Source organism: Pongo pygmaeus, chromosome 18 (assembly GCF_028885625.2).
Source record: "Pongo pygmaeus isolate AG05252 chromosome 18, NHGRI_mPonPyg2-v2.0_pri, whole genome shotgun sequence".
Taxonomy (NCBI): Eukaryota; Metazoa; Chordata; class Mammalia; order Primates; family Hominidae; genus Pongo; species Pongo pygmaeus.
Genome location: NC_072391.2, coordinates 82233061 through 82245581, shown reverse-complemented (window position 1 = coordinate 82245581; position 12521 = coordinate 82233061).

Genomic DNA, 12521 nt, shown 5'->3' with positions numbered 1-12521 from the left:
GCCCTACAGCATCTCCTGAGGAGCCTGTTTAAAACTGCATTGCTCCTTATCCAGCTGCTAATTTTAGCCAAGACAACCTGAAGACGCCAAGGGAAAATTGATTTTCCCTGTGGCTGGTTCTGGGCGCTGAAAGCTGAGCCAGTCTCTGAGCTGTAAGAGAACGAGCAGCTCAGTGGTCAGGCCCGATAGGCCCGTGCAGGCGGCTTCCCAAAAGGGCCAGCAAGTTTCTGAGGAAGGTTCTAGACACAGCACATCTGCAGTCCAGAGAACTCCGGGTTTCCTGCCTGCTCTCCCCTCCCCATTCACCAAATATATGTGTGTCCCACATTTCGTACATGATGAAGTTTAGTTGTAATGACTGAATACGTTGCTGCTAAACCAGATAGGGGCCTCTGATTTTTTGGTCCAGCTTTTTGCTTTTACAGAGGTGAAGCTGCCTCGTGTGTGCCCGTTCCAGCTGTCGCTGAGTGCCTGCCCCCCAGCCAGCCTCTGCCACGGGCAGCATCTGCACCGTCTCTCCCATTCCCTGCTGAGAGGGCCTGGCTTCTGCAGGGTTGGTGGGTTCGATCTTCTGGGTCCCAGGGTCTACACCTTCCAGATCCTTCCAGTGGTATAACCGCTCCCTGGGAGTTGCTGGAGAAGGGGTGCCTTATTCTTCAAGTTTCCGGTATTTTGGCTCACCTAAAAATGCCTTATTCTGCCTCACCTTTGGTTGATGGCGTAGCTAAGTACTTTTCACTCAGCCTGTTCGAGACACCACCCCACCATCTTCTGGCTCCCAGAGCAGCCATGGACAGCCCACACTCTCCTGGCCCTTGTGCTATGTGACCTAGCTTTTTTTTTATTTGAGATAGGTTCTTGCTCTGTCACCCAGGCTGGATCTCAGCCCAAACTGGAGTGCAGTGGCGTGATCGGAGCTCACTGCAACCTCCATCTCCTGGACTCAAGTGATTCTTGTTCTTCAGCCTCCTGAGTCACTGGGACTACAGGCCCTCGTCACCACGCCCAGATAACTTTTTTGTATTTTTAGAAGAGACAGGGTTTCGCTATGTTGCCCAGGCTAGTCTCGAACTCCTGACCTCAAGTGATCCGCCCACCTCGGCCTCCCAAAATGCTGGGATTATAGGCATGTGCCACCGCGCCTGGCCCACGGCCTCTCTTTAGTTCCTCGGTTTCTCAGGGTTGACGACAAGGTGCCTTGGCCTCAGTTCTCCCGCTGGCTGTGCTGGTGCTCAGTAGACTCCACCTGACACTCAGCTTTCTGGTTCTGGCAGACGTTGTGTGTTATGTCTTTGGGAATCCCGTTCACTCCATTTTCTATCTTTTCTAATTTTAAGATTGCATGTTGAACCACCTAGACTTATCCTCTAATTTTCTTATTGTACACTCTGTTTTCTGGGAAATCTTTAGCTTTGCTTTTTTTTTTTTAGACGGAGTCTCGCTCTGTGCCTCAGGCTGGAGTGCAGTGGCACGATCTCCACTCACTGCAACCTCTGGCCTTGCAGGTTCAAGTGATTCTCCTGCCTCAGCCTCCTGAGTAGCTGGGATTACAGGCGTGTGCCACCACGCCGAGCTAATTATTGTATTTTTAGTAGAGACGAGGTTTCACCATGTTGGCCAGGCTGATCTTGAACTCCTGGCCTCAAGTGATCTGCCCACCTAGGCTTCCCAGAGTGGTGGGATTACAGGTGTGAGCCACCACGCCACGCTTTGTCTTCTAGCTCCTCTGGATGTTTTTTAAAATTCAGGCTATGCTAAATTTTAATTTCCAGAAGCTTTTTATTTTCCTCTGTGGTTTTGAGGAAACATCATCCAGAGTGTCTTCTGCAGATGCCCTGCTGTTCCCTGTCTCTAAGGATACTGGGGTTTTGTTCTGCATTTCCGCTGGCTTCCTGGGTGGTTTACTCCCAGCCTCCCCACTCCACATTCTCTCCTCTGCATGCTCTCTGGCTTTCCTATTAGAAGCTCTCCTCCATGTTCTGCGTGAGACACCAGCCCACTGCCTGGCAGGGCTGTGTAGGGAGCCAGCTTTTCCATGAGGAGGCCCCCATCTCCTGACTGGAAGACTGGCTGCTGGGACTCGGTAGAGAAGGGCCCAGAAGCTTCGCTGGGCAGTAAATAGACCAGCCCCTCTCTCCTTTTCTGCCCTGAGTAGTGCCTGGTGTCCTCGACCCCATGATCTTCCAGGAATAGCTGCCCCTCTCCTTTGGGGTCTCGGGGGTGGTACCTAGGAGTCTGACCTCCTCCTACAGAAAATTCTTTCCCCATCCTTCATATCTGGGAACCAGCTGTCAAGCTCTGGTGTTCCTTGGTGCTCCCCCCACATCCCTGGGAGGCAGTGTGGCCAAGGTGGTCATTTCACAGGTGGGGAAATGGAGGCCAAGAAGCTTTCTGACATGCCCAGCTGGGTGAGTAACAGGGCTGACCTCTCACGGTGTCATCAGCCCATGCTCAGGAGAAAATTTCCCCCAAATACGACAGCCCTTGTTTATGGAAAACCTGCCTGTCCTGTGCTGATTTAACACGCACCGTTTCCCTTAACTCTCGCAATCATCACCATCTCATAGATGGGGAAAAACTGAGGCTGAGAGAGGTTGCTCAGGGGCCCATAGGTAGCAAACAAGGATCATATTATGTTTAACATTATCAACACTAGCTGTTTAATAATGGTGCCATTACTAATAATGTGAGAAACTGTAACGGGGACTTTTCTCCAACTCACCTGATCATCCAGAAGCACAGAACTCCATGGGGGCCAAGAGCTGCCACTTTGTGGATCTGCACACGTCACCGATGGTGGCTACATGAGAAGTGGGTGCCAGGTGAGGGACTTACCCTGCGGGGAGAAAACGGGTTGGCCCCTCAGCGTGTGCTGCATGACGGCCACCAGGGGGCGCCACGAGACAGCAAATACCCACGCACTGCTCAGGCCGCGGGAACAAGTTCACCCATCGCTGGCTCATCTGCTCAGTAGGTCCACAGATATTTACAGAGCACCTACCGTGTGCCAGCAAGGCATCTGCCCTCAATAGACACTAATTAGCTGGGTGCAGTGGCTCACACCTGTGCTCCCAGCACTTTGGGATCCAAGGCAGGTGGATTACTTGAGGTCAGGAGTTTGAGACCAGCCTGGCCAACATGGCAAAACCCCGTCTCTACTAAAAACAAAAAAATTAGAGGGGCATGGTGGCTCATGTTTTTAATTCCAGATACTCAGGAGGCTGAGGCAGGGGAATCACTTGAACCCAGGAGGCGGAGGCTGCAGTGAGACAAGATCGTGCCACCACACTCCAGCCTGGTTGAACAGAGTGAGACTCAAAAAAAAAAAAAAAGACACTAATACAAGAAATTACATATGCAATTTGTAGACTGCGATTTCTGCTATCAGCATTGAGAAAAGGAGATATCCACTATCAGGGTGGATATTGTGGAGGATGAGTTGTCAGGAAAGGGCCCTGGAGGGAGGTGAGGGGTTGCAGCTGTGGTTACCAGACGTGCAAAGGCCCTGGGGCAGGGAAGGGCTGGGTTTGTTGCAGTACACTCCTGTGGGCAGCGAGTTTTAGTCTTTTTTTTTTTTGGAGACAGAATTTTCTGTCACCCAGGCTGGAGTGCAGTGGTGCAGTCTCGACTCACTGCAACCTCTGCTGCCTGGGTTCAAGTGATTCTCCAGCCTTAGCCTCCTGAGTAGCTGGGATTACAGGCACCCGCCACCATGCCCAGCTAATTTTTGTATTTTTAGTAGAGATGGAGTTTCACCATCTTGGCCATTCCTGACCTCAGGTGATCCGCCTGCCTCAGCCTCCCAAAGTGCTGGGATTACAGGCATGAGCCACCACATCTGGCCGAGTTTTAGTCTCTTTAATGACAGTGTGGAGTCAGAACTGGTTAAGACCCCAGAATGCTGGGGCTCTGAGCTACACAATTCACCCAGCTTAGCCCGCCAGGCTTGGAGAAGGTGCTGAGGGGTTAACACCACACAGAGGGTCAGCAGGCTCACTGGGGGAGAGACTCCTGTAAGCCAGGTTTCTTAAGAAATGGGCTAGCCATTCCCCCAAAGCCTAGGAGCAAAGCAAAATTTGGCTTCCAAAGAGAAGCGACGTCAAAGGCCTCTCGGGTGGGTTGTGAGGGCTTCTCAGGTGGGAATGCTGAGATCAGCCGGAGCAGGGGAGCAGGGGTGCAGGGGTGGAGGGGTGGAGGGGTGGAGGGGTGGTGTGAGAGGCCGGGAGGGGTCTGTGCATGGCCTTTCTTTGGTCTCTGCTGGGCGAGGCCCAGCCATCTGCAGCACCAGGGGACACTTGCTCCCTGGGTGGCTTGGAAGGCTGGCCGTGGCCCAGCTCCATGGAGAGCTTTGGAAGCCCCCACCTGTAGCCGTCAGTGCTGGGAAGCTCCCTGCTCTGACCAATCAGCGCACCTACCCCGGAGAAGCAGGGAGGGGTGGGACTGTGGCTGGGTCCCTGGGGGACAGAGCAGTACCAGCTATGGCTTTTGCTTTATATAGCCAGGGAGAGCAACCCCACACAGACACATGCATGTGTGATTCAAGCAGCCCTGCTCCAGCCAGGCCAGAGATGAGCAGCCAGGACTCTGCCTGCACCCCTCCCCTCCTCTGGGCTCTGGGTGTGATGAGTGGGAGCTGGGAGGGTTTCCCTCCCTCAACATGTCCCTTCTGCACAGTGGCTCATGCCTGTAATCTCAGCACTTTGGGAGGCCGAGGTGGACGGATCACCCGAGGTAAGGAGTTCGAGACTAGCCTGACCAACATGGGGAAACCCCATCTCTACTAAAAATGCAAAAATTAGCCAGGCATGGTAGTGCACGCCTGTAATCCCAGCTACTCTGAAGGCTGAGGCAGGAGAATTGCTTGAACCCAGGAGGCAGAGGTTGCAGTGAGCTATCACACCACTGCACTCCAGCCTGGGCGACAGAGTGAGACTCTGTCTCAAAACAAAACAAAACAAAAAAAACATGTCCCTTCCTTTCCCACCCTCATCCTGTAACTTCCCCACTACAGCATCACATCTAACTGGGGGAAGGCTCATACTGAAGCTGTTCTCAGTCCCCCAAACCTTAATATGAATGAACTTGTTTTATTTAGGACAGTGGTTTTCAAAGTGCATTCCCCTCCCCGGACCGGGAGCACCAGCACCACTAGGAACTTGTTAGAAATGGAAATTCTCAGCCCCACCCCAGACCTCCTCAGTCAGAAACTCTGATGTCCACCCAGTGATGTGTATTTTAGCAACATGCTCCAAGTTGAAAATCACAGCTTTGGGACCCAGGATCGGAAAGAGTAGGGGATTCCCTGGGTGGAGGGGAACAGGCTTTTCAAGCTCAATGCAGCCAGAAACCACCAAATCTGGTCATCTGCCGGCTATTCAGGATCCCAGCACCAGCCTCGTCAGCTGTGAGGCCCGGAGTGGGTCAACTCCTGCCTCTGCATCTCAGTTTCGTTGTCTGTAAAATGACAACAACTTCTGCCTCATGTAGCTGCTGGGAGGATCAGCAATAATGAATCCTGAAGGGCAAGAGGATGCTTGGCACATAGTAGGTGCTCAAGAAATAGTAAGAATGGCCGGGCGCAGTGGCTCATGCCTGTAATCCCAGCACTTTGGGAGGCAGAGGCGAGCGGATCACAAGCTCAAGGGTTCGAGACCAGCCTGGCCAATATGGTGAAACCCCGTCTCTACTAAAAGTACAAAAAAAAAAAAAAAAAAAAAAAAATTAGCCAGGCGTGGTGGTGGGCGCCTGTAGTCCCAGCTACTCGGGAGGCTGAGGCAGGAGAATTGCTTGAACCCAGGAGACGGAGGTTGCAGTGAGCCAAGACTGCACCACTGCACTCCAGCCTGGGCAACAGAGCGAGACTCCATCTCAAAAAAAAAGAGAGAAAAGAAAAGAAATGGTAAGGACTATCATAGGATGGGCTGCAGAGGGCTCTGCAGCCAATGCCTGACAGCAAGCCAGACCCACGGAGCAGAGAGCAGGAGGCCTGATTCCGTGCCCATCTTGTTCACCCCTTACTTGGTTTTTTGGGATAACATGCTGTTCGCAGTTAAGATGGTCTAGTAGTTTTTTGTGGGTTTTTTTAAAAAAAGAAAAAAAGCAAACAAGAACATAACCAACCAAACAAAACCAAGTCCATTTACAACAAAATCCACCAAAGTAAACATTTACAATCTCCCCAGAAAGTGTTTTATCCATGGCAGAGAGGCCTGTGGGATTTTAAAAGGCTGCAGCTCTTGTCTTTTAAAACCACGAACATCTTGGTGTTTGTCTAGAGCTTTTCTCTCTGCCTGGAGGTACTTTTCCATCTGTCCTCCTTTCTCCAAGTAAACCCCAGGGAGGTGAGGGGTGGCTATCTCCCAGATGCTTCAACCGAACACACAGACACCCCACCCCAGGTCATCTTGGGTTAAGACTGCAAGCTGGTGGCTGAGACCTAGATCTGCCCCCAATGGCATTGACAAAATACCTTTAGTCAGTTGCTAAGATCTACATATCAGGAGATTCCACCTTGAAATTCAGATTTGTTGCTCCCCTGGGCCCCAATTCTTCCTGCCAAACTGGCTGGAGCTGTAGGCTGTGCCTGTGCACACCCACCCAGGACAGCATTTCAGTTTTAGAAAAACAATGTATTGAGATAAAATTCACGTGATGTAAGAGCAACTAATTTAAACTGAATAAGTCAATGGTGCTTAATATATATTTGCAATCTTGTACAAGCTCAATCCTATCTAGTTCCAAAACATTTGCATCATTCCCATTAGCAGCTAGTCCCTACTCCTCCTCCCCGTCTCCTGGCCCCTACTCGTCTACTCTGTTTCTATGAATCTGTCTGTTCTGGACATTTCATAGAAATGGAATCTTGCAAAATGTGTCCTTCTGTGTCTGGCTTCTTTCACTCGGCATTATGCTTTCAGGTTCTGCCCACGTGGTAGCACGTGTCCAGACTTCATGCCTTTTTATGGCAGAACACGACAGCATCACGTGTTTGCACCTGTATCACCGTTATCCACCCAGTATCCCACAGCAACCTCAAGGCAGGGTGGGCCCTGATCCCAGCTCCTTTTTGCCTGCTCTGGCCTTGCCCCCTCCTCTACCAGGCCTCGCTAGCTCACTGCCCCCGGGGCCACTCATATTGGCGGCAAATGTCCTCTAAGGAGCAAGTCTCTGATGGATGCAGGCAGTCCCTGTGCTTACCTTCCTAGCTGTGTGCTGCGTTTTATTAGAAAAAATTTTTTGACTTTTCACTTTGAAATAATTTCAGACTTACAAAAAAGTTGCAAATATAGAAGAGATTTCCTACATACCCTTTATATAGCATCCCCTCCTCTTTTTTTTTTTTTTTTTTTGAGACAGAATTTCACTCTTGTTGCCCAGGCTAGAGTGCAGTGGCGAGATCTCGGCTTATTGCAACCTCAGCCTTCCAGTTTCAAGCGATTCTCCTGCCTCAGCCTCCCAAGTAGCTGGGATTACAGGTGCTCGCCACCACACCCGGCTAATTTTTGTATTTTTAGTAGAGACGGGGTTTCACCATGTTGGCCAGGCTGGTCTCAAACTCCTGGCCTCAGGTGATCCACCCACCTTGGCCTCCCAAAGTGCTGGGATTACAGGCGTGAGCCACCGCCCCCGGCCTAACCCCTGGGCAATTATTGAAACTAGGAAGCTGGCATGGAGGCACCACTGTCAACTCGTCCACAGCCTCTTCCAGATCTCACAATGACCTGCGGGGCCCCCCGGATCCAGTCCGGCTCTCACAGTGGTCATGTCTCCTGGAACTCCTCAATTGGAGACAGTTTCTCAGTCTTTCCTGCCTAGCATTAGCCAGATATTTTGTAGAATGTTTCTCAATTGGGGCTTGTCTAACGCTCCCTTAGGAACACATCCAGATTCTGCTGCGCCCCATCTAAGGCCTCTGCTCCTTTCCAGGGGAAGCAGCTCCAGAAGGAGGGAGTAAACAGGCAGGGAGCGCCAGCCATGGCCACCACTGTCGCCCATCACAAAGGTCAGGCTTCCTGCCAAGAACTGGAGCTTCACAGGGGAAGGGGCTGAGTGGACAGGCACCACTTGTAGGATCTGCCTCTGCCCTGAGATGACTCCATCTGCCCCAGGAGGACACCACAGGGCCACTTCTTTCTGTCTCGGCTCTCCACAGCCCTCCAGCCCCTCCTTCCCTGGGAGGCTGAGATCACAGCAGGGGCCCCCGTTAAGCTGGAGCTTATGAATGATTGGTGGGCTGGGGGGCTTTAGAGATGAGCTTCCTGCTGGGGCTGGAGGCTCTGAGCCCCACCTTTGGGGTCTGGCTGGTGGGTGGGTCTGGGGACAACATCGTTGCGGCTGCCCTCCCGGTCCAGCCCTTCCTGACCTCTCCTTGCTGGGGCCTGGGAAGCGAGGGCTGGGCTGGGATTGGGGTACACTTGTTCATCCAGAAGGAGCTGAGTACTTCAGCAGCTGGGCTTGCTGCACTGTGTGTCTGTGATTGTGTGTGCGCGTGATTCTGTGTGTGACTGGTTGTGTGTGAACGTGATTGTGTGATTATCTGTATGATCATGTGATTGTGTATGTCACTGTGTGCGTGACTGTGTGTGAATGTGTGATTGTGATTGTGTGCGGCTGCATGATTCTGTGTGCGATTGTTTGCAATTGTGTGTGCGTGATTGCGTGCGTGTGATGTGTAATTGTGTTTGTGTGATTGTGTATGTGATTGTGTGTGACACTTTGTGATTACATAAGTGCAGTTTGCATTCGTGTGTGGTTTTGTATGTGATTTTGAGTGATCATGAGATGATTGTGTGCACATGTAATTTTGCATGGCTGTATGTGTGTGTATGCAATTTTGTGAGATTATATGTCTGGTGTATGCGAGTGTGCTTGGAACGAGACTGAATTCAGGTCTCCGAAGCTCAGTTTCCAAACTGCAGTGGGAGAAATCTTGGAGACATGGGAGGCGCCCAGACCCAGGGAAGGTTGGGGCTTCCCCGGCTATTCCCCATCACTCGAGGGGTTGGGGGGGGCAGGGAAAGTGGCTGTAACACCAGAAACAGAAACAGCAGCAGCAGCAGCAGCTACCAACAGTCAAACCCTTAGCTCGGCCAGCTCCCAGTCCGCCCACCCCTCGTGTGCCAACTCCTCACAAAAGCGCCAGGGAGCAGGAGCTGTGAGGGGAAAACCGAGGCTCAGCATCAAAACCTGGACCCTCTAAAGCCAGGGTCTTTGGGGTTTTTTAACCTCTATTTATTTGAAAACTAGTAAGTTCACGTTTTCAGTTGGTGGTACCCACGCGGGGCCTAGACGGTCTCTGAGCATGTTCAAGCTGACAGGTGCGTGTGCATGCATACACACCTTTGAAGCTGACAGGTGCGTGCAGGTGCATACACATGTTTGAAGCTGACAGGTGCATGTGCGTACATACACGTTTGCTCACGGATGTGTTTGTGCACGAATGGTAGCAAACATTCACTTTGCTGTTTTGCACGTCACAACACATCTTGGAGATCTGTCCATATCAACAGTCACAGAGCTCCATCCTTTCCTGTTCCCCACTGTGTGGCCACACCACACCTAATGGATGAGGCTCAGGCCCCCTTGGCTCTGTGGCCCACCGGAAGGGCCAGCCCTGCCCACTCCCATACCGACACCCAGCCTGGCCAAGCCCTGGACCTGGTACAGGCCCTGAAAGAGAGGTCAGAGATGTCCTCTGTTCTCCTGGCCAGCCCTCCCAGGGCAGCACCTATGGGCCCTTGTTTTCCAACTCAATGCACATTTGTACTTCACAGACTTGGAACAGATGCTTGTTAACTACATGAATGAAAAAATGAATGGCTACTTCTCACTCATTGTTCAAGGCCTGGCTCAGACTCTACCTCTTCCAGGGAGCCTCCCTGGTCACCCCTGGCAGGGTTAGTTCCCCTCCTCGGAGTCCCATAGGCCCACGCCCTCATAACAGCACTCACGCCCCGGGTATGTGGTTGACAGGTGCTGCGTCCATCCCTGGTTCCTCGCAGTATCGCCTCCTAGCACGGCATAGTGAATGAACAGCAAGCAAGTGCTGGCACAGGGTAATGGAATGACCCGTGCCCTCTCGTCAACCCCACACCTGAAGCGCACCTAAGGGCTCCAGATCCCACTGCGCCCCCATAAGGACGGGTGGGAGAGGTCACCATATCCATTCGATGGAGGAAGCTGAGGCTCCCAGAGGTTTAGCCTGTCTCCTGAGGCTGACCCCACCCCTCTGCTCTGCCCCATCTGAATCTTGCTCCCACCGTATCATCAGCAAAGCGACCTCCAGGTGCTAGGGGTGAGGATGCAGGTTAGGGCAAGGGTGGGCTGGGGGTGGTGGGCAACACCTCCCGGCATCCTGGGGCGCTCAGGAATGCCAATGTGGAGGGTGAGGACCGGTGGGGAGGAAAGGGACCCTCCGGTGGAGCTTGATTGGAACACACGCCCTGAAAGTGCGGAGGCTGGGGACTAACCAAGGTCCTTCAACAATGGGGTGGGTTGGGGGGCGGGTAGAAGAGACTGGAGAAAGCAGCCACTGCAGATGATCCGCCCATACCCACACCCACCCCTCCCAAAGCTGGGGCCTCTGTCGTGTTCTGGCCACAAAGTTCAGGGCCTCCTTCACACCCCCTCACCTCTCCTTGGGCAGAGTGAGAGGGAGAAAGAACATGGCCAGCCAGGGGAAAGCTATAAAGACGAGAAACTCCAGCAGAAGAGGAGATGATGACGAGGGGGACCAGCCACAGGGCAGACAGTGAGACACAGGATGCATTTAGGGACTGGTCCTCACCAGTTAAGGCGCACTGTGTCTGCCACTTGGCTTTCCTCTTCCTCTGCTCTCCAAGGGGAGCTCTGCCTTTCCCAGGCTGGTTCCACTTCTAGCAGAGTCGGGGAAGGGGCAGTGGGGGACAGGACCTAGAGAGGAAGGAGGGGACAGGCAAGGAGGCTGTCCTTTAGGGCGGAGAATCCAGATTCTAGAGGAGGCCATGAGAAAACAAGCAGAACTGGAGAGAGGAAGCTCCTCCCCCTAAGCCAACCAAGGGCTGGGTGAGGAGAGGGGAGGACAAGAGGCAGAAATGAGGGCTGGATGTCGGGGGCAGTTCTGGGTGACTGAAGGAAGGTTCTGGAGCCAGAGCAGGATACAGGAGAAGCAGGGAGGAGAGGAAGCAGGATTTCGAGAAACATAATTGTGGGTTAAGAGGTGGATTCCTTTCAATGTTCTAGAGATGTGCAAGTAAAACCCCAGATTCCTTTCCAACCATTTTTGGTGACTGGACTGTGCACATTTGTGACTCTCTCTAGACTGAGCTGTCTGGGACCCTAGCTCATATTAGGGTTACATCCATAAAGGCTGTCTCTACGAGGAAATTGTTAGGAAATTGTCTCTATAAGGCAGACATGAGCAGGGTCGGAAAGGCCCCCCTCCCCCAGGAATATCAGGAGACCCTCAGGTGATGGTCAGGCAGTTGCTAAACTGTCTCTAAAGTAACAATGGGCTGCAGCTGGCGCCAAGGAAAGGCAGGGTCCCAAGAGATAGAAACACCCAGAGGCTGAGCACGGTGGCTCACACCTGTAATCCCAGCACTTTGGGAGGCTGAGGAGGGAGGATCACCTGAGGTCAGGGGTTTGAGACCAGCCTAGCCAACATGGTGAAAACCCTATCTCTACTAAAAATACAAAAATTATCTGGGCGTGGTGGCACACGCCTGTAATTCCAGCTATTCAGGAGGCATGAGAGTCTCTTGAACCCAGGAGGCGGAGGTTGCAAGTGAGCTGAGATCATGCCATTTCACTCCAGCCTGGGCAACAGGGTAAGACTCTGTCTCAAAAAAAAAAAAAAAAAAAAAAAAAAAGAAAGAAAGAAACACCTGGAGCTGGTGATTGGCAGCTTCCTGATAAGATCCCAGGAGTGGGGCGAGCGGGCTCAAGCACGCACACTAAGAGGCAAAATGGTGGAGTTTCGCTTTCTTTCTTTCTTTTTTTTTCTGAAACAGAGTTTTGTTCTTGTCGCCCAGGCTGGAATGCAGTGGTGCTATCTCGGCTCACCACAACCTCTGCCTCCTGGGTTCAAGCGATTCTCCTGCCTCAGCCTCCCAAGTAGCTGGTATTACAGGCATGCACCACCATGCCTGGCTAATTTTGTATTTTTAGTAGAGACGGGGTTTCTCCATGTTGGTCAGGCTGGTCTCGAACTCCCGACCTCAGGTGATCTGCCTGCCTCAGCCTCCCAAAGTGCTGGGATTACAGGCATGAGCTACTGAGCCCGGCTGGGGGGAGTTTCACTTTCACCTTCCTCTAGGAGGAGCACTTGACCGTTCCAGTCGCCTCAAATGAGCATGCACGCAACTTCAGTAAACACACAGTGCTGGCAGCCCCGTCTAAGTGCCGGCAGGCCACTGCGCATGCAGACAGCCCACCCCAGGGAAAAATCAAGGCAGGAGAGATGCAAACCCCAGAATCATGCCAACATGCAAAACCCCAAGTCAAAGGTCGAATAGAGCACCTGCATCTCTTGAAGCCGCCCG